General features: G+C 33.7%; 1 protein-coding gene across 5 annotated transcripts in view; it reads right to left on the bottom strand.

Annotated features, from left to right (window-relative positions):
• VRK2 (VRK serine/threonine kinase 2) overlaps positions 1-15,074 on the bottom strand; it is a 98,979-nt gene that overhangs the window by 70,600 nt on the left and 13,305 nt on the right. Inside the window, exon 1 of one of the 5 annotated variants that reach the window (XM_043468618.1) lies at positions 3,450-3,462. The exons of the other annotated variants lie outside the window; for them this stretch is intronic. The gene's annotated coding sequence lies outside the window, so the exon portion shown is untranslated. Of the gene's footprint in view, positions 1-3,449; positions 3,463-15,074 lie in introns of those variants that run through there. 5 annotated transcript variants of the gene reach the window in all.

Below are 15,074 nucleotides of genomic sequence, written 5' to 3'. Positions count from 1 at the left end.
CATCAATTAAACTTTTCTCTTCATCTTTATGCACATAAAAGTCATTTCATTTTCACCCATGCGGTAGTCCCAAGGGAATGACAGGAAGAATGAATTATCCATACCTAGGAAACAAAATACTGAAGAAAGTCTATAAAGGGGTCCAGTCCTGGTACAGAAGAAAGGATGAGGAAACCCCTTCCTCCTCCCACCCTATGGCAAACTATTTTTACCAGTATGGTACCCAAGCCTGGAGAGAAATAATCCTGCGCTAACCCTGGTCCACTCAATACAGTAATTGACACTAGGCAATGGTCTTTGCTTCCTGAGATAGAAGCAAAGAAACTCCCTGCTTCTCTTCTGAAAGCAAGTGGCCAGAACAGCAGAACATAAACATAAAAGCACAAAAGGAAAATGAGAGTTTCAATTCGATATGTAACTTATTACATTGCAAGTGGGGGAAAAGATACCCAACCAGGCCAGTGTCTTACTCTTTGCTGATTTCAATCTGTATACCTTTACCACTCCATAATCTGAATCTTCTCTTTCATATGATTTTACATGAACATAATCATGTGTTGACATACACTTGAAGCATCCCCACACTTGTCATTTGATAGCTATACAATATTCTCTATAAACTTCCAAGTCAGATTATGTTGGAGGGCCTAAATTCAAAATCAATTCACCAGAAAGCTCATGGAGATGGACAGTGAACAAATAAATTGTCCTAGTGATCAAGGAGGTCTCATTACAATAATCAGTTAATTAATTAAACAATTCTACTGTAAACCAAAACACATTCTAGGTAGTGAAATTAAATAATGACAGAAAACAAAGTATCTGCTTTCATAGTCTAGCGGAGAAATCAGACATTCATCAAATACTCATACAAAAGTGTAAAACTAATTAACATAAGTGTTACAGGGAAAGGAAGATGGCACAATGAGGTAGATAGTATAATTTAACTTATACAAAAAGGAATGCTTGTACAAGCATAATTGAAGAGGTAGTAAAGGGCCAGATGAAAATCTAGCTAAGAATTTCTGTCCATAGAAAGTTTTAAAAGCTTGAGGTGTCGTTTAGGACACGAAACACATAATTAGATTTGCATCCTCAACAGATCAATACACTAGTCTGGAGAACAGACTGAAGGGGAATCAGAGTAGATACACACAGATCAGTAAGGATTTAATTTTGATAGATTAGAAAAGAGAGGACTGTAGGTTGGATTCAAGTATCAATGGCAGATAAAGAAAAGTAAGCAGATTCCAGAGATTTCACAAAGTGAAACTGATAGGACTTGATCATGGAGGGAAGATAAATAGTTTGGTAGGTTACAGCTGACAGAGCTATTGGAAGTTGAGAAGAATGATCAAGCATGGACAGTGATAGTATTGAAAGCAGTCACCTAACAACAAAGAAACAAAGATACATAAAGCAAAAATCAGGATAAATATAAGGGAAAATTTTTTTAAATGTAATCATAGTGAGAAATATTAATGCTTCTCTGAGAAAGTTTTATCAAGTGCAGAAAAGATAAGAATAGGAGCATGTTGAATGATGTCATTAATAATTTAAATATAGTAGATTTCTATTTATATTAATTTATATTAATCTTTTATCTTCTTTGTGAATTGTAACTTTTATTGTTAAAAATATTCATCTTTGTTTCATTTAAAAATAAATAAAATTTAATAAAAAAAAAAAGTAGTTTCACATCCTCATTTAAATTTCTGAAGAGGTATCTGATGACCTGAAAAGGGATGCATTGTACACATACATGGTATTTGCCTTCCTAGCATCTCTTTTCTATCCATTGGGACTTTCTCTGATTTTTCTTTTGAGGAGCCCAACCTCAAACTATCTATCTAGACCTAGTAGGGCTGCGATCATAGTGTATCCTCCCTTCCATTCCAGAGTTGGGCACAGGACCGAGCCTCGAGATCTGGAATGTACAAGCCCACTGGCCACCGTAACTAGTTCAGAAGGAGCAAGGTGCTCAACTAGGTAGAAAAGTCTTCCCTAACAGTTGATGTAACGAAGTAACATAAGACAGATGATAAACTTTAAGGATACCCAAATCTTAGAAATATCAGTGATCATTTTTTTCTGGTAAATGGAAAATAAAGCCTGAAAATAAAATCCAGAACTGAGAAAACTAGGGTTAAGGCAGGGCGAGAGAAAGAGCCCCAGTGACACTGCATAAGCCCTGGAGTCACTCATACCTAAAGCCCAAAAAGTCCTGTACTTCTCACTTACAAGAGTTAATAAGTCTCCCTTTTGATTAAATTCATTTGAGATTCTGAAATTGGCAACCAGAGACTTACACAAACTACAACAATTGAGTGTCCCATATGTAAGATTATTTTAAAGGTACTGTGTCATAGTTTAACGGGCAGTGTCAGGCATTACATATAAAGTAGATCTTACATAAACAAAAATAACAATTCATGAGGAAGATAATTATGAACTTTCAAACATCTAATAGAGACTTAGGGTTTCTCAGATGGTGCTAACGGTAAAAAAGCTGCTTGCCAAAGCAGGAGATATAAGAGACACGGGTTCAATCCCTGGGTCAGAAAGATTCCCTGGAGGCAGGCATGGCCACTCACTCGCTCCAGTATTCTTGCCTGGAGAATTCCAAGGACAGAGGAGCCTGGTGGGCCACAGTCCATAGGGTTACAAAGTGTCGGACACTACTGAAGCAACTTAGCAGCACACACAGTGGAGACTTAATATACATATATAAAATGATGATGTACATTGTAATCAATAACATCTTTGATTTTTTTAAAATGTCAATAATAATAATAAATTTGAGTAGACTAAACTCACCAGCTAAAGAAAGAAACTTTAAGGTTGTTAAAAAAACAAATAAATGTATACTATTTATAAGACAACTAAAACCTAGTGATACAGAGAAACAAAATAAAAAGATAAGAAACTAATTAGCCAAAATTAGCTTAAAGCAAGCTGGAAAAATCATGGAAGATTTTAATACAATTTCATAAGGTATAGGCAACCAGCAAAAATAAACTGAAACTACAATTAACAGTTTTTATCTAAAGGCCACATAAAAAAAAAGAATATATTTTCTTTTCAACCTGACATAAAACATTTTTTTAACTGCCCATACTTTTACCAAGAAAGCAGGCTTCATCACCAATCAAAAGACAGGGTGATTGAATGGATAAAAAAATAAAAAGGACCCAATTATATGACATCTACAAGAGATTTGTTTCTGATGCAAAGACACACAAGATTGAAAGTGAAGGGGTGGAAAAAGATGTTCTATGCAAATGGAAGCCAAAAGAAAGCAAGGGAAACTACACTTATGTCAAGCAAAATATATTTTAAACCAAAAACTATAACAAGAAACAAGTAAGATCATTATATAACGATAAAGGGATCACTTCATCAAGAGGATATCACAATTGTAAATGTCTATGTACCCAAGATAGGTGAACCTAAATATATAAAGCAAATATTAACAGATCTAAAGGGGGGAATAGCAATAAAATAGTATAGGGCTTCAATATCCTACTTTCAACAATGGATAGACCATCCAGATAGGAAATCAATGGGGAAATAATGGATGTAAACTAAACATTATATAAGAGAAGTCTAATAGACATACACAGAAGAGTCCAACAACAGCAGCAGAATACATTCTTCTTAAGTACACAGGGAAGATATTTTCAGGCTAGATCATGTTAGGTGATGAAGCAAGTTGTAACAAATGTGAGAAAAATGAAATCATATAAAGTATTACCAAGTGCTTTTTTGGACCACAATGATACAAAACTACATATCAATTACAAGAGAAAAACTGGCAAATTCACAAATATATGGAAACTGGAACAATATACGCTTGAACAATCACTGGCTCAAAGAAGAACTTTTCAAAAATCAAGAAATAACTTGAGACAAATGGAAATGGACACAAAACATATCACTACTTGTGGGTTACAGTAAAAATAGCTCTAAGAAGGAATTTTGTAACAATAAAGTTTTATACTATGAAAAATCCAATATATATTCTAACTTTACACATCAAAGAACTAGAAAAAGGAAGCTCAACATTAGTAGAACAAGGAAATAAAGACCAGAATGGAAATAAATGAAACAGAACTAGAAAGACAATAGAAAAGATCAATTCAGACAAAGACTACAAAGAAAATTACAGACCAGTATCTCTGATGAACATACATGCAAAAATACTCATTTCAATGCTCAAATTGAATTCAACAGTACATTAAAGAATCATACACCATGATCAAGTGGGATTTATTTTGGGGATCCAAGGATGGTTCAATATGCAAATCAATTAACATGATAAACTACAATAACAAAATGAAGGATAGAAATCTTAAGATCATTTTAATAGATGCAGAAAAACCACTTGACAAAATTCAAAATCCTTTCAGGATCAAAAATTCTCAAAACTGAGTAATGAAAGAACATACCCAAACCTAACAAAGGCTAATTATGAGAAACCCACATCCAGCATCATACCCAAGTAAAAAGCTGAAAGCTTTTCCCTTAAGATCAGGAACAAGACAAGGATCCCCACTCTTGCAACTTGTATTCAACATAGTACTGAAAGTCCTAGCCAGAGAATTCAGGCAATAAAAAGAAATAAAAGACATCCAAATTGGGAAGAAAGAAAGTAAAATTATCTGTTTGTAGATGACATCTATGGAGAAAATCCTTATGACTCCAGCATACAAACAATAGTATCAAAAAGAATCCATTACTTAGGAGTAAATTTAACCAAGGATATGATAACTATGTACACAGAGGACTTTATAACATTGATGAAAGAAAACACAATGAATGGAAAGATATTATATGCTCATGGATCAAAAGAATTAATAGTGTTAAAATTTGCAAACCAGTCAAACAATATACAGATTCAATGTAATCTCTACCAAAATTCCAGTGGTATTTTTCATAGAAATTGTTTTAAAATCTACATGGAACCACAAAACATCCTGAATAGTCAAGTATACAGAGCAAGAAAAACAAAGCTGGAAGCATCACATTCCCTGATTTCAAACTAGATTACAAAGCTGTAATAATCAAAACAGGATGGTATTGGCATTAAAGCAGACACGAATCAATGGTACCAAACAGACAGCCCAGAAATAAACCTATAAATTCAAGGTCAATTAATTGACAATGAAGTAAAGAATATACAATGGGGAAAAGACAGGCTCTTCAGTAAATGGTGCTAGGAACACTAGATAGCCACATGCAAAACAATTAAACTGGACCCCTATGTTATCCTGTACACAAAAATCAATTCAGAATGGATTTAAAGACTTGTGAGTAAGACCTAAAATCATACAAGATCTAGAAGAAAACATAGCAGGTAGGTCCCTTCATATTTGTCTTGGTAATGACTCTTTTGGATCTAACACCAAAAACAAAGGCAATAAAAGCAAAAATATTTACACATGTGGGACTAACTATAAAACTAAAAACTTCTGCATAGCAAAGGAAACCATCAACAAAATGAGAAGGCAACCTATGGAATAAGAAAATATTTGCAAATCACATATCCAATATCAAAATATACAAAAATGATACAACTCAACAGCAAAAAAAGATAAATAATCCAATTTTTAAATGAATAAAGGCTATTTTTAGTAGTTTTTTTCCAAAGAAAACATTCAAATGGCAATAGGTACATGAAACTGCTCACCATACCTGATTACCAGGGAAATGCAAATTAAACGATGAGATATTACCTCACACCTGTTAGCATGGCTATTATCAAAAAGACAGGTAGTAACAAATGCTGGTGAGGATGTAGAGAAAATGAAACCCTTTGAAGGAATATAAACTTGTATAACCACTATGGAAAACAGTGTGGAGGTTCTTCAAAAAATTAAAAATAGAACCAGTATGTGATCTAGCAATTCCACTTCTGGATGTATTCAAAGGAAACAAAAGCTGGTTTGAAACAGTTATATAATGTATGATTTCAACTATATGCCATTCTGAAACAGGGGGCAAAGGGATAAATAAATAGAACACAGGAGAAACTTCAGGCAGAGAAACTACTCTGCATGATACTATAATGGTCAATACATGACATCATGCATTTGTCAAAACCCATAAAACTGTACTATATAAGTGAACACTAATATAAATGATGGACTTTAGTTAATAAATTAACTAATACTAACTAATTTTGTAATAAATTAACAAAACCACCACACTAATTCAAGACATCAATGCCAAAATTATACAAAACTGGGGACTATCTGATAAAGACTTCAAAGAAACTATAATAAAAATGTTCTAGGAAGTAACAGCAAACACTTTTGGAATAAATGGAAAGACAGACTAGTGTAGCAAAGACTTAGAATATACAAAGAAAAAATTAAATAACACTTTTAGAACTGAAAAATACAATAACCAAACCAAAATTTTTTAAACTCATGATTGGGTTCAATATGATCACGGAGATGACATGTGAGTCACTGAATTTGATGATGGATCAATAAAAATATACCAACCTGAAAAACAGCAAAATAGAACATGAAAAAACTGAACAGAATCTCAGGCAAATAACAGAACATTTAACAAATCTTCATGATACTGCAGTTACTGAAGAAGAAAAGTAAAGAGTGTGGTGCAGAAAAATATTTGATGAATAATGGCTGAAATGTCTCAAATTTTACAGATACATAAACCTACAGTTCAGTGAACCCTCCACTGGAATAAACCCAAATAAATCGATGCCCGGACACATACACACAAACTGCTGAAAACTAAAAGAAAAACCTTGAAAGGAGCTAGAGTAAAACAGTAAGTTAGTTACAAGATAAAATGACTCATATTACTGTGAATTTCTCATCAGAAACCCTGAAGACCTGAAGGAAGAGTCACAACCTATTTGAAGTGCTGAAAATAACAGTCAATCCAATATCCAGCAAAAATATTTTTCTGGAATTAAAGTTAAATAAAGACATCCTCAAGTTAGGAGTACTAAGAGTAGCCATAGTCAGCAGATCTGCTATATAAGAATTGCTAAACAAAGATATTCAAAAAAGAAAAGAAAATCATACAAGGAAATGTGGACTACCAGGAATAAAAGAGAAAAAATAGTAAATATTGGGAAAATGCAATGGATTATTCCTTTCTTCAGTTAAAATGTATTTCATAGTTGAAGCAAAAATTATAATATGGTCTGGAGGAATTTAAATTAGTCTAGATGTAATATATAAGACAACTACAACATATCAAAATGCGTGCGGTTCTGCCAAAGAAGGACTTAGAAATAAATTTAGCACTGAATACTTTTACTACAAAAGAAAGATTCAAATAAGTAAGTTTCCATCTGACGGAACCAAGGAAAGAACAAACCAAACCCAAAGCAAATGGAAGAAAGGAGATTAAAACAGAAATCAGTGAAACTGAAAACAGAAAAATATAGTAAAGCCACAAAACCAAGAGCTGTTTCTTTGAAATGACCAATAAAATGATATCAAGACTAACAAAAGAGAAAACAAAGAGAAAAAATGATCCTATACTAGGAATGAAAACGGAATGTCACTACAGAAATTAGTATTAAAAGTATAATAAACAAATATTATGAACAACTCTATAGACAGAAACTTGACAACTTAGATGAAATGAAACAACTGCTTAAAAATCACAAACTACTAAAAGTTACCTGAAATGAAACAACCAACCAAACAAGTCCCAGGTGAAATCAAGTTCTAAAACAAACAAACATTGTTCAGAAAAAAAGGTATCTCCAACTCCAGATGGCTTCACTATAGAATTCTACCAAACACATGGAAAAGAAGTAACATCAATTCTGTATACTCTTTTCCAAAAAGCAAAAATGGAGGGAATAATTCACAACTCATTTTATGAAGCCAGCATTACCCATAAAGCCAAAACCAGACATAGTAGAGGGGGAAAAAAAGTATAAAGAAAGAAACAAAAAGAAAACTACTCAGACCAATAGCCTCCTCTCATGTTGAGGCAAAAGAAAAAATAAAATAAAATAAATAAGAAATTAATGTCACCTACCATATTAAGAATGTAAAAAAACCCAAATGATCACATCAATTGATGCAGAAAAAGTATTTGACAAAATCTGATATCCAGTCAAGATAAAAACTCTCCGAATAGTAAAGGACAGCTTCCTCAACTTGAAAAAGAATATCTAGAAACAACATATAGCTAGTATCATTATAAATGATGAGAGGCTGAATGTTTTCTCCCTTAAACTGGGAACAGTCAAGGATGCCCACTCTCACCATTCCTACTCAATAAAGTGCTGGAAGTCCTAGCTAGTGCAAAACATCAGGAAACAAAAAGTACAGAGAGTGGAAAAGAAGAAATAAAGAGGTCCCTACTCCCAGATGATATGATTAACTACAGAGAAAATTTCCAAAGAATCTGAAAAAAAAAAAAATCCTAGAACTAATAAGCAGGTTTACCAAGATGAGGTCAACAAGCAAAAATCAATTTGTGTTTTCATACGCTAATAATGCACAACTGGAAAACAAAATTACAAAAGCAGTATCATTTTCAATAGCACTAAACATTTCAAAAGAAAAGAGAAAAACATATACACCTACATTACATTACATTACATGTACAGGATTGATATGCTAGAAGCCAAAACAGTGATGAAAGAAATCAAAGACCTACAGAAATGGAGAAAGATACTGTATTTGTGAATTGAAGACTCAACATATCTTCAATGTCAACTCTCCAAAATTTTGTCTCTGACAAAAGAGGGGCAAAAATATTATTGAAAACAAATACACAATATACAACTCTGGCAGAAAATGTAAAAAAGGAAAACAGCAGACTTCAAGTGGGAAGTGAACTTCAAATAAACACAATTTGAATACATAAAAACTGTGGAGACAGAATGCAGGTTATAAGAGAGTAACAAAGCTAGCAAGATGATATTGGTATTTATTTTCACCATTATGTCCAAGACTATGGCATATAAAAATTCTGATTTTTTAAAATTTACTAAATCACCACACACAAAATGAGTTCTCATACAATTAGGGGGAAAAATCATATTCTGGATAATGCTATTAAATCCCCTCCAAATATAAACTCTTGTTAATTGCATATTCAACTTTCAGTTCAGTTCAGTTCAGTCGCTCAGTCGCGTCCGACTCTTTGCAACCCCATGAACCACAGCACGCCAGGCCTCCCTGTCCATCACCAAATCCCGGAGTCTACCCAAACTCATGTCCATTGAGTCGGTGATGCCATCCAACCATCTCATCCTCTGTTGTCCCCTTCTCCTCCTGCCCTCAACCTTTCCCAGCATCAGGGTCTTTTCAAATGAGTCAGCTCTTCGCATCAGGTGGCCAAAGTATTGGAGTTTCAGCTTCAGCATCAGTCCTTCCAATGAATACCTAGGACTGATCTCCTTCAGGATCGACTGGTTGGATCTCCTTGCAGTCCAAGTGACTCTCAAGAGTCTTCAACACCACAGTTCAAAAGCATCAATTCTTCAGCACTCAGTTTTCTTTATAGTCCAACTCTCACATCCATACATGACCACTGGAAAAACCATAGCCTTGACTAGATGGACCTTTGTTGGTAAAGTAATGTCTCTTCTTTTTAATATGCTACCTAGATTGGTCATAACTTTCCTTCCAAGGAGTAAGTGTCTTTAATTTCATGGCTGCATTCACCATCTGCAGTGATATTGGAGCCCAGAAAAATAGTCAGCCACTGTTTCCCCACCTATTTGCCATGAAGTGATGGGACCAGATGCCATGATCTTAGTTTTCTGAATGTTGAGCTTTAAGCCAACTTTTTCAATCTCCTCTTTCACTTTCATCAAGAAGCTTAGTTCTTCTTCACTTTCTGCCATAAAGGTGATGTCATCTGCATATCTGAGGTTATTGATATTTCTCCTGGCCATCTTGATTCCATCTTGTGCTTCTTCCAGCCCAGCGCTTCTCATGATGTACTCTGCATGTAAGTGAAATAAGCAGGGTGACAATATACAGCCTTGACGTACTCCTTTTCCTATTTGGAACCAGTCTGTTGTTCCATGTCCAGTTCTAACTGTTGCTTCCTGACCTGCATACAGGTTTCTCAAGAGGCAGGTCAGGTGGGCTGGTACTCCCATCTCTTTCAGAATTTTCCACAGTTTATTGTGATCCACACAGTCAAAGGCTTTGGCATAGTAAATAAAGCAGAAATGGATGTTTTTCTGGAATTCTCTTGCTTTTTTGATGATCCAGTGGATGTTGGCAATTTGATCTCTGGTTCCTCTGCCTTTTGTAAAACCAGCTTGAACATCTGGAAGTTCACGGTTCATGTATTGCTGAAGCCTGGCTTGGAGAATTTTGAGCATTACTTTACTAGCGTGTGAGATGAGTGCAACTGTGCGGTAGTTGAGCATTCTTTGGCATTGTCTTTCTTTGGGAGCTTTACTATTCAACTTTGGAGCTTACTAATTATTACAATATAATCAGTTATCTTCAAACTCTTTTAGTAATGAAATGTTTCTTTTCAGCCTGATAAAAAGATTAGAACAAAGCAGAATGCTCAGGTTGAAACATGGGTGGAGGGACCAGAGACCCTACTCCTTTTACCTGTATACTTGGGTTCCATAGAGACCAGTATGAAGACCTAACAGGTGACTGATTAGTCATTTCCTGACTGTTTATAATACCTCTAGTTATATTTGTAACATGATCGTCTTGAATATCTGCTAGATCTTTTTTCTTTTGTCTTTTCTCTAAGAAAAAAACAACAACACTAGCAATTTGGCCATATCAAATTCTATCATTTTATTTTCACTTGGTTTTATTAATCTTTTGCCATTATATAATGTCCTTGTCTAGTTCTCGTAATGATATTTTACTGTAGAACATAAGATAATTTTTTAAAATGCTCATCTTACTCTTTTGCTTCTACATGCATGAAAAACCTTATTCTTTATTATCCTAATATTTTATTGTTTTCAGGTATTTCTCTTTTGGCAAGTAGTTATGGGGTTTTGGTCAATGGCATTTTTTAATAGATTTCAGACAGTTTTTTATCAAGTGTGGTAACTGGCAATTGTGTTGCAGTCCATGGGGTCACAAAGAGTCGGACACAACTGAGCGACTGAGCTGAACTGTACTGAACTGATTATAATACAATTATGATATGAGGACAAGATTGTTGGACAGCATCACCAACTCAATGAACATGAGTTTAAGAAACCTCTGGAAGATGGGAAAGGACAGGGAAGCCTGGCATGCTGCAGTCCATGGAGTCTACAAAGAGTCGGACACAACTGAACAGAAAATAACAAGTTATAATACAATAATCTGCAAATTTATTTTATTGTTATTCTTTTTTGCGCCCCTTCACTAATTATTAACTGGCTGTGGTATATATTACACATTTTATTTTATCTTATAATAGACTATCTTTCAATCCATTTATTTCTCACTCCACACTGATACACTCTAATTCAGATGTTTTCATTATTATTAACTAAATACATTTTGGGCTTGCCTGACAAGTTGATATATAACAACTTTTCTGTTTAACTCTTAATCCTGTAAGTCCTAACCACAGTTCTTGAATCTATTTTAGAAATGCAAGATGTATTATAAAATTATGTCCATAACTCCAGTTTTCACTCAACTTTTTACTTTGTATCATCAATCTTTTCTCAATATTGTAATTCATTTATCTCTTGAAGTCTTATTCACTTACATATTTTCAAGTCTACTTTATCTTTAGTAATCTGTTATAAAATCATTTCAGATTTCCTAAATCCTCAAATATTTCCTTCTCTCTTAAGAGGAACTCAGTTCGGCCAAATAGAATACTGGAATGATAACCATATTTCTCTTAGCTCTCTTTCTATTGTCAGTTTATGAATTAAGGGCTGAAGTAGTTATTGAACTCCCTTCCTGAAATTATGTATTTTAAGTTTAAAAAGCTACTATGTAAAAGTTTTGGCCCTACTCTCACTTTTTGAAACACTTACTAATATTCATGATGAAATTAGGTTTCAAATAAGGGAAATCTTCCTTATATCATTCCACATGGTCTCTATTTTGCAAGTCTTTACATTTTCATATCATATTCTTATTATTCAAAAACATACAACATAAACAGATAATAGAACCATTACGTTTTTCTTCTTGATGATCCCTTTACATCATTTTTCTGTGGCTTAGATTTATTTTGCTTGCTTATTAATAGCAGAACTCTTTGTTCAGCTGGATCAATTCTTTCCTTAAAGCCTTTATCCATGTTCTAGTCTCTCTCACTATATTTCAGGATCTCACAGATTCTCAGGGTCAGAAGGAACTTAAAGGTCCTTCCCCAACCAAAAACCTCTTATTTTTAACATAGATTCCATAACGCTTTCAATTTACACTAAACTAGTTAATTTCAGAACATCTGTACTTGTTCAAATGTTTTCTGCTAGAATGAAAATTCTGGTATGATGGAAGTCTTACAGCTTTTTTTCTTCCCCTTTTCATCATACAACAACTGTCTGTTAGATATGCAACTTTGTTTGGCTTTCTTTTCATTTGTCTTGAAGTGTATTGTGTGGGGATTGTTCAGTGGGTTTTACTACTTTTCCTTCTACCATCCTCGTAACACTTTGTAAGACAGAAGGTTTACATAACTAATATTTCATCCTCAACTGTAATACAGTACTCATATTTGATACTGGAAATCTATGTCAGAAGTGTAACACATAATCTTTTAATAGAAACATGATGAAATGTAATGAAGAGCATTTTTCTTCACATTCTCCAGTAATTGAAATTAATAACTCTCTATCACCAAAAGTGCTCAATAACATGCCCTCTAATGTAATATTATACTTTGTTCCTTCTTTTCCTTGCTATGTATATACTCACAAGAAAAAAGTATCAAAGCATGAAACTAGCATTATCTAATAAATATCACTTCTCTATTAAAAACACATAAAGATTTACCTGTACATGAAATGTTATAGTTTTTTCATAGAATCATCTATGGGTACATGATAACTATTACTGTATAGTAATATCATGACCGAATAAATTTTTTAAAATTATTCTTATAAATATTTTGGTATATGAACAAATTCTATAAAGAAACATATTCTTTATCAACATTTCACTTATCCAAGTATTTGGGTTTTTTTTATTTTCTTAAAAGACTTAGTTTTCTAAATAGTATATCTTTAAATTATTACTCAGTGGAAAAAAGACATGCCAAAAACAATTCAATATTTGTAAAAATATCTATTTTCACATGATGCTTATTAAAGTCTGTCATAGGGATTTAAAGAGGCTTCTTTTGATCTCCTTGTTGCTTATTACCCTCAAAACAAATGCATAATATCCCCATAAACTCGACATACTTATTTTTTAAAAAGCAGAAAAATCTAATCTTTCCCATCAGTTTGTATGCACTACTGACTGATTATTCTCACTTTTTTTTTTCATAAAAATATTGTTTGTTCTAGGTACATTTTTAGTATATGTATTTTTTCCTGTTCTTAACATTAGATTTACTATAAATATCAGATGTACTTTCACAGATTTTGTAAAAATATTAAAAACATATCACAAATGCTCTACACCTCAAGTTGTCAATCTGAACGAAAATGACACTATTACCAGCACCAGCGCTAACGTATTTCTTAAATTAGCTGCCAATACCATCAATTAGATATTTCAGTTATTTTAGAAATGAGCATCACACAGGCATGTCATTTGTCACTATTTTCTCTGGCTAGTAATAAATTCACAGTGTTCTTTGACAAAAGACACCAACCAGGAGAGCAGAGAGACCCGAGTTCAAATGGAGATGGAAGACAATTAGACAAATTACTTAACATTCCTAGGCCTCAAAACTGCCTTGTCAAGCTGCTGGGAGAATTAAATGAAATAATCCATATGAAGCATTTAACACAGAGCTTGGCACACACTGAGTAAAAGATTCTATCGGTAGTGGATGAGGATGAAGATTTCCTAAAAAAGGTTTCAGAAACTATGCCTGGCAGCACGCCCCAGACACATATGACTCATCTGCTAGTCTTCACCAGGGATTCTTGCTTTCATTCCTTTTCACTGCTCTGTGTCCTGTGCTCACGGCCTCCACAGTGAGGCTTTGGTTAACATCACCTCTGTGAATTTCATTAGGTGGCCTTCAGAACAGCTACAATGGATGCTAAGCCTTCCATGAGCCTCTTTCACACATGTTGTAGCTTCCGATTGCTCTTGCTTGATATAAATTTGCGGGAAGCTGCCTTTACTCCACACTAAGCATAGGAGAGAAAAATGGCCAGTGTCTCTGGGGAATAATTAACAAAAGACAGTTTGTTTCATCTTCATGATAAAATACAGCATTCCTATTAAAAGGCAAATTCATCATTCCCAAAAGTTAAATAGAATGGCACTTTAAAAGTAATTCCAGCTGATTAAATTTAGGGTTCTGAAAAAAAAAATTAATTCATGAATATACTCTGAATCTTTCATTTGATTTTAAAATGTATAAATGTTCATTTAACTTTGAGCCCTTGCCTTTCAGTGTTCTATTCTGAGCTAGTCAAACAAGTGGTAGCAGGCATGCTGGGCTCAATAATACTGCCTCTCATATTTAAATACTCTTTTTCACTTGGATTGCAAATTAAAGACAGTCTCCTGAACACTGACACATTTTCAATGATTGATTTTGCAAAACGTGTTGATTTTTCCTACACTGTTTTGCCTCTGTGTGTGTCAACTTTGGCCTTCTTTTCTTGCTCCTTTGCAGCACTGCTGTCTCTTTGAAGCCATTGTCTGTCTGATATTAAAAATGTACATTAAACCTCTCGACTAATTACACAGAAAATTCCTGATCTCAAATATAAAACACCCATGCCCAGAAACTATAACAAAAGCTTCTGACTATGTATAAAACTCTTAATCAAATCTTTCATTCACTTGGATTAAAAGAAATACCAACAATTTATTTTCCATTAAAGTTGTGTTTATATTCTTTGAAAAGTAGATTTTAAAAATACATTTACATGCCTATAAGTCAATCCATTTAACATTAAACCCCATCTATTTTCTCCACAAAAGTTTATACTT

This window comes from Cervus canadensis, chromosome 5 (genome assembly GCF_019320065.1).
Source record: "Cervus canadensis isolate Bull #8, Minnesota chromosome 5, ASM1932006v1, whole genome shotgun sequence".
NCBI classification, from domain to species: Eukaryota; Metazoa; Chordata; class Mammalia; order Artiodactyla; family Cervidae; genus Cervus; species Cervus canadensis.
This window is presented reverse-complemented; position numbering and strand designations above follow the sequence as displayed.